Raw genomic sequence first — 14,217 nt, forward strand, 5'->3', positions numbered from 1 at the left:
CTGTGTATGCTAAGGAGGTACTGGAGGACGGTAAGACTGTAAAACTGAATAAATAGGGATTCCTGAATGACCACATGGAGGAGAGCAGCCAGAAAGCCAGAAACAGCTTCATGTTGTTATGTGAGTGGGAAATACAGTGGGTACTCAGAGCATCACTCTGCGTTATTTCTCTGCAGGTGGTGGATTTGTACTGACCAAATGGTCAGTCAGCCCCTCTGGCTAATGTGTGATGGCTGAGCTGAGTGAAGGATACTGTCTATGGCTGTGTCAGAAAAATGAATTAACAATATCCTCAGATGGATTGTAATGATCGACCTTGAGAACATCATTACCATGTTCTAACAAAGTGTCTAGTCTATCAATATAATCCCAAGCCATGAAATTTATTCCTAGGGTCAGTGACCTTGCTCTTTGGTTAGGGAAAGAATGAACCAAGCTAGGTTTTCTATTAAATTTTCAAGGAAGAATCATTTCAGGCACTTTATATAGGTTTCAGTACCTGAGGGAGTTTATAGGAAAGTAAACCTATATAACTCAGCACTTCCAAAAGGAAGTTGGACCGTCAAATTAATCGTCTAAAATTCCAAAGTCAGCAACTTAGCACCTGTGCCTGATGTACAGCTCTCTCTTTTGACCTCTTTCCCTCAGTTAGTCCACATCTGACACTGCCTCTAACCAACTTTCTTGTCACTGGAAACAACTATTGCCAATCTCTGAAAATTAAAAAAAAAAAAAGCTACAGAATTATGGAGAAATCTTCTCTCACACAGTAAACTTTGTCCAAGTTTTATAACTTACTTCTTTTTTTAACATTTATACTTTGTTTCTATTGCATAGACTTCCCTCTGTGTCCTTTTTAATTCATGATTTTCTTTTAGATATTATTGCCCTTAACTATTTACTCCACTCTTCCCCATAATGATTACACATCTTTGCTTATTGTCATATTTTTGAACCACTCCTCAGGGAAGGATTTCTTTCTCCATCTCATCTTTATCAAGGCTCATCATGTGATAGGTTTTCAACAATAAGTTGTGAACAGATACAATGTACATCATGCCTGAGCAGAGGAAGCTTTAAGCATCGAGTGGTTGGTTCCTGCTGTTCTCTCTGCCAAGAGAATCTATATTCCAGATGGAGGCTGTCCTTCAGCAGTGCAACTATAAATCCCTGACAAGCAATGCAGCTGACAAATAAACCACTGTTGCTTTTTTTTTTTTTTTGAGTTGTTTATTACAGCAGCATTCACTAGCAAAGCCTAACTAATATATTCTGGAGACTCAATTTGGTGCAGTTGAAAGGCCATCCTATGAAGAGAGTCAGAAAGCCAAAGTTAAAATGCGTGACTTTGCCACCCCCGGTTATGATAACTCCGAGCCAATAAATTAACTTCTATGAGTCTTTTTTTCGTATGTAAAACAGGAAAAATTATTCCTGACCTGATAAGCTAACAGGGTTGATTATGTATACCATATAAAAAAGCATTCTGAAAGTACTGAAATCAAATACAATGGTTGGCTGTTAATGTTATTCAGTACCAATATATTCCCTCAAGTATTCCTGCCTTCAGCTTTTCTGTTAAATATAAGGAATTTAGGAACATCTGGCTTTCACAAAGGGTTGATCAGGGGCAGTAAGACTGAAACAATACAACCAAGCCAAAGAGGTAATTAGAGGTAAAGATCAGGTCATCCTGCGGAAATCATGATTCAGTGGGGAACTCAGAAAACCCTAGTCAGGGTGGAGAAAGCGAGCCTTACTAACTGGAACAAAACCAAAGAGAGTACTAGTAGGGAGGAGAGCTCCCCCAAACCTAGGATAATAATAAATATTTACAATAGTGTTTATTATGTGCCAGGCTCTTTATAAGCACTTCTCATGCATTTTCGCTTTATAGGAATTCTCACAGCTCTCTGAAGGAGGTACAATGCTTATCCACACTTCGCAGATGAAGAAATGAGGTGCAGAGTATTAGGACACTTGCCCAAGGTCACAGGGCTAGTGAGTGCCACGGCTGGGATCCCTTTGACCAGATCAGTGATTCTATAGCTCTAAGAAAGGAAAAGGAGCAAAGTTTCATAAATTCTAAAAAACAAAACCAAAACCCACTGTATTCAAGGGGAAAACATAAAAGAAAATTGATAATCAACTAGGGTAAACCTATCCATTCCTTGCTAAGAAAAGTTATTACTATCAATACTTAAAATAGCAGGAAAAAAATGAAAAATATTAACTTGATTCTCTGTTGTTTCCAAGACAGTAATTTCTCATTAGGAATACATTCTGCTTAAAATAAAATCACCTTTGCTCTTCCTGCCCCTCTGTCTTCTCTGCACTGGGAGCAACTCTTCTGCCAAAGTCCCTTAGTGCAAAGTTAGTCTGCCCCTTCTTGGTCAGGAGCACCTCTCAGCTGCTGAGCCAGTCACTGTCTGCAGTGTCGCTAAAACCACTGGAGACACTGACAGATGGAGCCTTGGCAGCTTGGCAGTCCCACACCCCCCGACCTCACGTATTCCCAGCCGCAGCTTCTGAACCAGCGCCATTTCAAGGGACAGGAAACAGCAGCCAAGTGCATTGGGGCTGGGACTGCCACGGTGGGGGTGGCTGGCTCCAGGGCTGGAACTGGGACTGCGTTTGGGAGCCTCATCATTGGTTATGCCAGGAGCCCCTCCCTGAACAGCTCTTCTCCTACACCATTCTGGGCTTTGCCCTCCCGGAGGCCATGGGACTCTTTTGCATGGTGGTGGCCTTTCTCATCCTCTTCTCCATGTGACAGAGCTTCTCTACTTCCCATAGGTCTTTTTCCAGTGTCTCCTCTGCCCTGTTTGCTCCTTTTCCTATATCTCCCCAGGCAGTCTGGGGAACGTGGCTGGCTCAGGGTTTGACAGAGGGAAGACAAATAAATACTGTATCAATAAGAAAAAACAAAATAAAATAAACAAAATCATATATGTGAACAAAGACTTATTTACGAAGATGATAATTAGTAATTATTATTAAAATTTTTTTAAGTGGCATAACCCAATGACCAAAAATAGAATACATAAATAATGGCACAGCCATGGGAAACAATAATCTAAAGAATAACATATGTCGAGACAGATCTGAATCTATGCTACCATCTCAAGACATTTACCTCTAAGACCAAAGTTACAAAGAAACCAAAACATTAGCCCTCACTGTTCATGAGCAATAGAGTCATGGGTAGTATTTCTTTCTTTCTGGTTTTTTGGTCTAAATTTTTAAAATTTTCTACACTGTGTATAAATTGCTTTTACAAACTAAACAAAGGAGAAACTAAACAAAGGAGATATGCCCTTCATTTTGCAGGTACGTGAATGTATATGTGTGTGTTTTATTAAAAACAACAAAGAGAATAACTAATGAAAGGATATAAATGAGACCAGCTTTCAGTAGCTCCCTCTTGCCACTGAGGAAGTGGATGAAGTGAACGAGTAAGCCATATCCCTTGTTGACCAGACAAATTTATAGAAATATGATTGCAGTGGGGTTTGCATGACTCTTCGAACATGACAATGAGTAAAGTTAATTGCCCTCATAGAGAATTACTCCTGTCTTTGAAGTAGGGATTATCTTAATGAATTAGAAAATAAAAATTTAAAGCTATCAGGTTTTTTTTTATTTAGGAACATAATAATTGAGTAGCTCTTTGCAAATATATGCTTACAGACTATTTATTTACTGTTGATTTTGCAACCCTTTTGAACACTAGTTTGTATTTATCAATGTATTTACACAAGGCCAATAAGAAATTCTTTATAAACTTTATCTTACTTCAAAAGAACTATACATTATATGCATTCAGTCCATTGATAACTCAGAGTTCTACAATATGCAGTTTTTGGTGAATTTTGGTGTGTCAAAAGACGTACAATTTGTTACCGTATATTTTCTTTTACCTTAGGAAATTGTGATCTTTGCATGAGGCTAATTTCCCTTTTAGAAAGTTAACTCATTTGTAACAAAAACTTTCAGTTGTTACATTTTATGTGGTAAATTATGTTTTCATATTATATTTAAATGAACATACATTTGACATAATTAGAATACTGCAAATATTCAGTATTTGGCAACATTCAAAAGCACTTCTTAGATAATTTCCATGTTTCTTAATCAAATTTTAATAGCTGCATAATTTCAATCCTGTTGACAACAAATTAAATTAATATCCTGGTGTTATATATTTAGATTTTTGTTTCTATTTGGGGCTATATTATCTAAAATTACTTTCCTCATCACTCCTTATCTGTATTTCAAAGCCTGAACTTTTAGTCCCTCATTTATCTCCCATTTACTACATATTTTCTACTTCCACCACATCTTTATGGATATCTTTTGCTCAGGTATTTTTACTTTGATTATAATATTTCTTTAGAATTACTACTAGAAATGGATTTATTTAAACAAAAACATTTATAGATCATATCGGTCAGGATTCAACCAGAGAAGCAGAACCAACTTCTAAGACTAGATAGATAGATAATAGATGATGGATAGACAGGTAAATGGATAGATAGATGGTGACAGATTAATAGATGATAAATCTCCTTGGATACCCTTTGTCCTTTACAATTCCAATTCAATTTTCATACACACACACATACATGCACACACACCTACTAGAATTTTGATTGGGATTGCATTAGTATATAGATCAATTTGCATATTTGATATCTTTGCAAATTAAGTCTTCCCATCTGGGAATGTTTTATATACTTCCATTCATTTAGGTCCTCTTGTTAATATATTTCCATATTATTTAGTAGTTTCAGTATAGAGATCATGTGCTTATTTTGTCAGATTTATTTCTAGGTATTTGGTATTTATGTTATTAGAAATTCTTTATAAAATTTCATTTTTATGTGTTCATTTTCTATATAGAAATACAATTAATTATATATATTGGCTTATATCCAGTGACCTTGTTACGTTTACTTATTAATTCTAACAGCTTAGCCGTAGGGTCCTTTAGAATATCTATATTCACAATTCATGTCATTTGTAAATAATGAGAGTTTTTTCCTTTTTAAACTTTATGCCTTTTATTTGTCTGTCTTGGTATGTTACACTGGGTAAGAATACGATCATGACACTGAGTAACAGTGATAATGGGTATCTTTGTTTTTCCCCCTGAATTCAGGGAGAAAATTTTCAATAATGTACCATTAAGTAGGATTTTCGCTGCATTTTATTTAACTATTCGCTATCAAATTAAGAGAGTTTTTTTCTTTTATTTCTTTTTTTTTTAATTTTTATTTATTTTTGAGAGAGAAAGAGACAGCGTGAGTAGGGGAGGAGCAGAGAGAGAGGGAGACACAGAATCTGAAGCAGGCTCCAGGCTCTGAGCTGTCAGCACAAAGCCTGATGGTGGGGCTTGAACTCTTGAACCCTAAGATCATGATCCGAGCCAAAGTTGGGCGCTTAATTGACTAAGCCACCCAGGTGTCCCTAAGAAAGTTTTTTTTTCTATTCCTAATTTGATAACAGTGATTTTTAAGTTATAGGATATTAATTTTAATGAATTTTGGTTACTTTAAGAATTGGCTTTTTACATTGTTTCAGTCTTCCTGTCTACAGAATGCATACTTTATTCAAATCTTGTTTTCATTCTTTGAACGGAATCCTGTAATTTTCTTGTTAGAATTATTATCCTATATTATATTTTTATTAGAAGTTAGATTTTATTGGGGCGCCTGGGTGGCTCAGTTGGTTAAGCATCCGACTTCGGCTCAGGTCATGATCTCACGGTCCGTGAGTTCGAGCCCCGCGTCGGGCTCTGTGCTGACAGCTCAGATCCTGGAGCCCGTTTCAGATTCTGTGTCTCCCTCTCTCTCTGCCCCTCCCCTGTTCATGCTCTGTCTCTCTCTGTCTCAAAAAGAAATAAACGTTAAAAAAAATTAAAAAAAAAAGAAGTTAGATTTTATTATATTTTCTTATTAGAATTATTCTTGGAATTTAATGATTCCATTATTAATGGGGTATTTTTTTTACCCATTACATTTTCTAACTGGTAGGATAGAAGAAAGATGTTGATTTTTTGTTTGCTATTTATAATGTATGTGGTCATTGTATTGTGCCCTAAAATTTCTTATTAATGTAAGAAGCATTTATTTGATGTCTTTTGATATCCTAGGGATATGGTAGGTGGAAAGAAAGATACTTTTCCCTCTTCCTTGTCAAGAACTGGGACTCTTAATTCTGTTTAATGTCTAATTGCACTAGCCTAAATTTCTGGACAAATTCTAAATAAAACTGATGCAAATAAACATCCTTCTTTTGTTGCTGATTTTGTCAAGAATCCCTCTGGAATCTCATCATTAATGATGATGCTAAATTTTTAAGATGCATACACTTCATTATAAAATGGGAACATCTCTCTATTATTATTTTTCTCAAAGATATTTTTGTCTTTTAAAAAATAACAGGTATTGAAAGTTTCATGGGTTGTCTTTTTGTTTGTTTTGTTTTGTTTTTGTTTTACATGGTCCACTGATAGGATCTTAAGGCTTTTATGATTTGACCAGTTAACTAGATACCCTGGTATATTTATTATCGTCTCCATTTGTAAGTGTTTTAATGTTCTGTTGAATTGCTGCTTCCAGTATTTTACTTACTTTTATATCTTTATTCATAAGAATGGTTAGTGTAGCACCTGTTAAGTAATATGTACATTCTTAATAACATATTGCCTTATAATAACCAAGGCATCTTAAGAATACTATAAGTTCTTAAAAAATAAAAACAGTCAGTGTTTAAGGAAAGGACAGAAAAAAAATCAAAGTATATTTTATCACCAAACTAAAATGTGTCTTAGAATTTAAAATAATACATTTTCTTAGCATAAATTCTCATTGCATAAAAATGTTCATGCAAAGGCCAGGCTTTTATAAAACCATCAAAGGATGAGATAAATCTATTTGGTTTTGATACTTAATAAATTTCTTCCCTTTTAACACTCTCAAAACATATCAATGTGGAATGTATTCCCACGGAAAGTCTGTCATTTCCTAGCCATACCAACTTTGGCAAATGATTTAATATCATCAAACTTCAATTTCCTCATCTATAAAACTGTTACAACAATACCATCTCTAATTGTCTCACTAGATAACTATGAAAATAAAATGAGATAATGCATGTGAAATCGTCTCATAAACCATAAAGACCATAAAGTGCTGTAGGACATTTTGGATATGTGGTATTGACCATAAAATTTCAATATCTGCCCATGTCACATGCCTAAAATCAGACACAACTGCTACAAACAAAATAAAAATGCTGAATAACAAGAAAGGAGACAAAGTACCATTTATGTAATATTGAAGATTTATCAGACTAATTATTTCTCTCTCTCCCACTATTGTTGATACCGGTATCTAAATCTACATTGGTCCAATTCCATGGCCTCTTCAGTTTCTTGCATCCCTTGCTTGCAATAATTGTGCTCTTCATCCCATTTGCCTTCATAATAACTGCACGTTTGCCAAAGTCCCAGCTTACAGCATTCTAAGCTCTGACCACCGTCCTACTCTTTCAAGCGTCTTCCTTCTGTATGTACCAGTGCTAATCATTCTTCAACCTGACTTTTTCCAACAATACACCAGTATTTAAGCCCTCTCCCATTCCTCTAGTCCTTCCTTATGTCTTGGATTTCATTGGCTGCCATTAAAAACATTGCTTGGCAAACATCCTCCACTCCCTTATTCCTCTCTCGTGTCATTGCTCATTCCAGAAAACTGAATCCCAAGCCTGTTTAAATATAACTCACTGCGGCTTTTATGCCTGCACCCACTGGAAAGCTAAAAGTGAGCTTGTTGTAAATTGGCCTCATTTTAAATTATTGATGGTAGGCCTCAACTAGGCCTCCTTCAATGCTATTAGATTCTCGTGAAATCACTGCCCCACTTCTCAAGAACATGGCTAATTTACATCTCCTTCCTCAAAATGCAACACCCACTCTTCTCACCTTTATCTGATAACTGGTTGTTATTTCACTGAGAAAACAGAAAAGACAGAGAACTTCCACATACTTCTGAACCACATTTGAATCTACTGGCTTCCGTAACAATTATTTCTGTCTTTTCTGTTATCACGATCTAAGGCCAACTCGCCATTTGTGAGCAAGAGTCCATCTCTTTTACCTAAGGGACAGCACTTCTGATGATTTCCCTTTCTAATTCCCAACCATGAAAAATCTTCATTTTCATCATTTTGCTGTAAAATTCAGTGAAATTGTTATCTCTGTTTGCTGAATCCACTTGCCTTTCTCCCAGTGTCTGTTGAACCCATTCCAGTCAGGCTCTATGAAAACTGCACTTAACTTCACCTCCGTGTTGGCAAATCCAAATGACCGTTGCTCAGTCCTTCCCTCTCAGCAACGTCAAACACATTTAATCAGTGTCAGTCGCTCTCCTAAGACAATTTGGAATATTCCATTCTCCACCTTCCCAAGTGAAATGTAGTCCTCCAACTAAACAGACTTTTCAAAGGAGCCATTCGAACATTGCATATATTATTAACCGTTAGCTGACCCTCCATCTTCATCCTCAACAGATTTTCTGATCCACCAAAGGGACTACAACAACCGCAAGGGCGACCCCACCCCATATCTGAAAAACATTTGGTCCACAGCGTAGATAACTGCAGCTCATTATCTGTTTATCACATTTTCATTTTCCCCAAGCCCTTTTATACAGACCTGAGCATCAGCCACCACAATTTTTATCTCGGGTACTTTAGAGCCGTGCTCTGCCTCAACGATAATTACTCTATCCGAAGGCCTCAATTTATAAAGTGTCTGCTTACCTAGTGCTTATGACGTAAATGTCACAGTTCAAGTACTTGATGGAGAAAAATATTAAATGAAGTGCACTTGTTTTGAAGATAATTTCATTTAACATCTCCAAAGCAGGGCATAATTAAGTTCTTCTGTCATACAAAGTGATGGAAGCTTTAAATAAGTAACAGCTGGTTACCCCAATGATGGAGCCACAGCAGGGCAGCCCTGGGCAAAAAAGCTGAGGAAACTCAACCCAGGCAGTATGCTAATAGGCACTCATGATGACGAAGGTAATAGCTTAAATAGAAAGACACCTGGAAAAGCGATTAAACAAGTACCTGTCGCTCCTTGCATGCAGTCCAATGGCATTAATGTGTAGAAATATGAATGATAAGCACTTATCTATCAGTCCTGCAGTCAAATGCCCTTTCTGTGTCCAGATAAAAGTAAAGTTGCCTCTTTGTAGGTTGGTGAGCACTTAGAAAGTGCTCATTGTAAAATGTAACTACTATTTAAAGATCACATTTAATTCAAATAAGAAATTAAATTTAGCTTATTCGTTAACTTAATATTAGCATAGTGGTTGAAACAGTCATGATCCCTATAACAAGTCAATATGATTGTTATTCCCTTAAAAACTCTTGCACAGATTTTCATGAAATCAAATTTGCAACAATGACCTTAAAATGCCAGAGTTAGCCTTTGTAAAATAAATATGTTATTAAAGATATTAAATATTTGCCTCCTTCTTTGGAAAGCTGAGTAAAGTTGTGTTTGCATGAGTTTATTGTTAAAGATTTTTTTTTTTTTACAAAACTAAGTTACTTAATCTGCGTGTCAATGAGGAGAAAAAGAAAGTTTGAGTTATGCACTTTGTTCATCAGAATTGTTCTTAAGTCATATTGTTGATCCTCTTGACTTAAAATCATTTTGAAGGCTGTTACACGATTAACTCTCCTAATTAGCATTTTATTATATCATTTTAAAGCAATAATTTATTATCATTTATTAAGCATTATTAAGCAAGAAAATTTAAAGCAAGCAAGCATTTTTAAGTGACAGCGATGTATTAGTCACCAGGCCTGTGTCCTCAAGAAGTTTATTAATCACAAGAGAAAACAGATACAGAAGCAAAAATGCCACAGTAATATGTTAAATGCTAAAATTGAGATATAGAAGCACAAAGAAATAGCACGGAACCCTGATTGTGAGTTCAGTTACAGTTTCCTGAAGGAGATGTGCCCAAAATAGATCTTGATAGACAAGTTAAAGATAGGAAGGGTGGGGGGGGGGGGTATGAAGAGTTTTCCAGTCAAGGGGAAGAACGGGAGCAAAGGCACGAGGGTGTGAAATAGCATAGCAGAGTTTGCCCTTCATCTCCATAAGTAATTGTAATACACAAAATGGTTAGTGGTGTCTGGGGAAGAAAGCTAAGGCATTTTCATTGGGGCTTTTATATGAAACGAATGTTAAAGAGCTTGGTCTTTAAGGAAACTTAAAAAGGAATTAAAACCACAGCTCCCTACTGTAGTATAAAGGCTGGGTGTAAGTAAGACAAAACTGAAGTTTCAAAAATCTTTCATGGTTACCTTTCTGCCCAAGTAGCAATTCTCAACCTTTTTGGATTCAAGATTTTAAAATCTTACAAATTATTGAGGGTACCTAAGTGCTTTTGTTTATGTGGGTTCTAGCTGTCAATATTTACAGTATTTGAAATTAAAAGAGAAATGTAAAAGAATATGTATTTATGAAATTAAAAAAAATGTTTAGCCCATTATATGTTTCAAAAGTAAACATATTTTTTGAAAAGTATTTATTCAAAATATCATAAATAAATACACAAGTAAATTTGTTTGTATATTACTTAAGAACATTGAGCAGTGGCTTTTGTTTTCTTTTGTTTTCCATTTTTGCAAATAGCATTAATTCCCAGATTAATAGAAGACAACTGGATTCTATTTTCTACTATATGCTGTCTATGGTTCTATGTTGTTTTGGTTAAAGTATATAAAGAAAACTCAGTCTCACATAGATAATACAGTTGGAAAATGGAGGAGTATTTTAATAACCTTTACAGATAATTATCGATATTCTTCTTTGATATTACCCTATTACTCAACCATAGTAGTTTCTTAAAGGTTAGTTGTAACACAGAATCTGAAACAATGTCAATAAACTTTCCATATACTATTACATTAAAATCCATTCATCTCTTTTGCATTTTGAATGGATCTTTCATCCCTGTATGATTTTGTAACATCGTGTATTTATTACTGGGTAAAACTTTGCTCACCAAGCTATATTAGTCTTTCATTTTGACACATTTCATTATACATTATTTAAAAATTACATTTGTTAACAACACCATTTATCTCGTCAGAAAATTCCTTATGAATTGAAAAGCTATCAAGCTCACGGTGATAGTACATGTTTTCCAAAATTCTACTTTTTGCTTGAAACCTCAAATGTTATTATTGGCAACAAATAACATCAGTCGTTTCAAGTAACAAGCTTACTCCATTCGTTTTTGAGGAAATATCTGCCATATACCCAAGTTTGAATAACCATAATTTATCTGTCAGCCATTTTTCCAAGTAAAAATGGCATTCCATGAAAAAAAGCAGCTAGTTCAGCTTGCAACTCAATCTCATAAGAGTTTTTCCTTGAGACAACCATCTAACTTTGGAAGTTTAGGAGTGCTTCGTTTTTCGTCATGTAGAAACCTGGTAAGTCGAGATTTAATGAAATTAGGAATTCTGACTACTTCATCAATAGCAATCAACTGAGATTGCTTCCCCCCACCCCAAATATAAGTGAAGAATATAATGACTAATAGCACAGTTTTGGTGTCAGCATCTTGATTCATGTTAAGGAATGAGCACTTTTACCCACAAGTGCTTTTGCATCAATAGTGCAAAGGTCAACCCGGTGAAAAAGAAGATATTTTTGTATTATTATAAAAATAGTTTTTACTTCACAGATATGTAAAATATTTGGGGGGACCCCAGGTATCCTCAGGTCACACTTGGAAAAATGTTCTGCCAAAGCTTCATGTATGAATCTGGTTCCATCCTACCACTGAATTAAACTAATTTTATCGCTTTGAAAAACCACCTTTTTTCTCACTTCTTAATTCCATGTCCTTTCCCTGTCTTCATTATATGTAAACCTTTCCATCTTTCAACATCGAGTCTAATTCATTTCCATTCCACATTTCTGAATGTATTTCTGTATTATTGGATTAGACAAATAATTGTATGCTGGGGTCAATTTTATGTGTCCACTTGACAGGCTAAGGGATGACCAGATAAACGTTATTTTGGGGTATGTCTGTGAGTGTGCATCTGGGAGAGATTGTCATTTGAATCAGTAGACCATGTAAAGAAGATGCCCCTAACCAATATGGGTGGGCATCAGCCAATATATTTAGGGCCTGAATAGAATAAAAGGGCAGAAGAACTACAAATTTTATGTCTTTGCTCAAGCCGGGATATCTATCTTCTCTTGCCCTTGGACATCAATGCTCCTGGTTCTTAGGCCTAAGAATTCAGACCAGGATTTATACCACCCTGTGCCCCCAGCCCCCCCAGTTCTTGGGCTTTTGGATTCAGTCTTATACCACTGGCCCCCCTGGTTCTTTGGATTGGAACTGACCTTCCTGGTTCTCCAGCTTGTAGATGGAAGATCATGGGACTTCTCAGTCTCCATAATTGGGTTAGGCAATTCCTATAATAAATCCCTTTGTAGACCTATAGGTCTAGATCTAGGTCTAGACACTTTTTTACTCCTCCTACTTCACTATAGTACTCGGCCCAGAGTTGAGCATATAATAAATAAAGATATTAATAATATTTTGAATTTTATAAGTCAATATTTTTAGGGTAGATCGCAAATACATATATGTATTGTACATAGTATGTACACTATGTATGTAAGTGTCTTTATGCAAAAAAATTTAATATGAGTTATTTTTGAAATATGTTCTTTGGGTAATCAAGGAATATCAGAGATGCATTTAGCTGATATGGAATATCAATCTATAAAGCAATGTAGAGGACATGGCATACAAATATTATGATAACGTAGCAATGTATAGTGGAAAGAAAACTGCGTTGGGAGATAGAAAATCTACCTTTAAGAGTCCACACATAATGGACTAAGGAAACCATATGGACTTAGAGCAGCCACAAAACTTGGGTCCCAGTATCTTTAACAGCAAAATGCCCCCCTTTACTGTGATATTTAAATGAGAAATTTTATGAAATTTTTTTTCTTATAAGTAGAGTAGCATTCAAATGCAATCTTTTGGTGTTAACTATTACCCTGAGACTTGCACATTAATTGCAAATTAGTATCAGGTATAAGATGACTAGACACACATCCTCCTATAGGAGGACTTGACACATCAGTGAGATATCTTTGAGTGTTCAGTCCAAAAACAGCTGAGGTACACAACACTCCACTTAGAAGACGACTTGAATATTGGTTAAGAACTACATATGTACACAGCTCACACATAAACCATATAAAGCAGAGAGCCTTTACTTTGAAAGCCTTCAGGAATGACAAGGCTCTGAAGAGATGATACAGATTTATACAGAGCACCACACACAAAGATATCATAAAAATCATCAGATTTATCTTTTCTCCTTTAAAGGTTTACCCTCATCCTCTGCAACCCCCAGCTCTCCCTAAAAGCATTCTGTGTCTTCTTTCTTACCATACGCAGGTTCTCTAATGTGACCACCCCTTCACTTCATCCAGGTCCCTACTAAGAGCACTTTCCCCCATTCTGACTACTGTCCTCTTGAAGATGACAGCAGTAGCCTGTTGAATAAAGTGTTCCATCTTGTACACAAAATCCTGAAGACTAAACAGTGGAAAGTCAAGACTTAGAGTTTTTGTGGTCATAAACAAACACTTGGACCAAAAAAAGTATAAGCCTGTGAGTTCTTAAAATGAAGTTGGGAAAAAAATATCTTTAGGGAATATGAACTATGCCAGTAGACAAGTGCTCTGACCTTCCTTTTATGCAAATGGATAAGCAGGAGAGGTAGTTTGCATTTTCAGAGGTCTTGGTGGGAATGGGTCGTCATGGACTCTACACACACTCTACTCTGCTCCCTTGCCTGTCTCAATCACCATGTTCCCTCATTCCTACACTCCCTGGTATTTCTTCTCAAATAAACTGCCTGCACTCAAGTCTTTGTCTCAGGTTTTGCTTTCAGGGAAACCCACACTCAAACAATCACCAGCTTTTATGAAACATGCACTACATTCCAGAATCTTCACACAGATGACATCAAATCTTGAAATAATGCTGGTAGAGTCCTCATCTTAAAGATGAGGAAATGATGTTTTAGACAGATTAATATGCCCAAAGCCACATAGCTAATGTATAACAGACTTGGATGTGG

The 14,217-nt window shown here is 35.9% G+C and overlaps 1 protein-coding gene and 1 pseudogene across 1 annotated transcript in view; one reads left to right on the forward strand and one right to left on the reverse strand.

The window, feature by feature from the left end:
- GRM8 (glutamate metabotropic receptor 8) overlaps window positions 1-14,217 on the reverse strand; it is a 755,100-nt gene that overhangs the window by 25,011 nt on the left and 715,872 nt on the right. The window lies entirely within an intron of this gene.
- Window positions 75-2,773, forward strand: LOC122236485 (annotated as a pseudogene).

The sequence above is a fragment of the Panthera tigris genome, chromosome A2 (assembly GCF_018350195.1).
Source record: "Panthera tigris isolate Pti1 chromosome A2, P.tigris_Pti1_mat1.1, whole genome shotgun sequence".
Taxonomy (NCBI): Eukaryota; Metazoa; Chordata; class Mammalia; order Carnivora; family Felidae; genus Panthera; species Panthera tigris.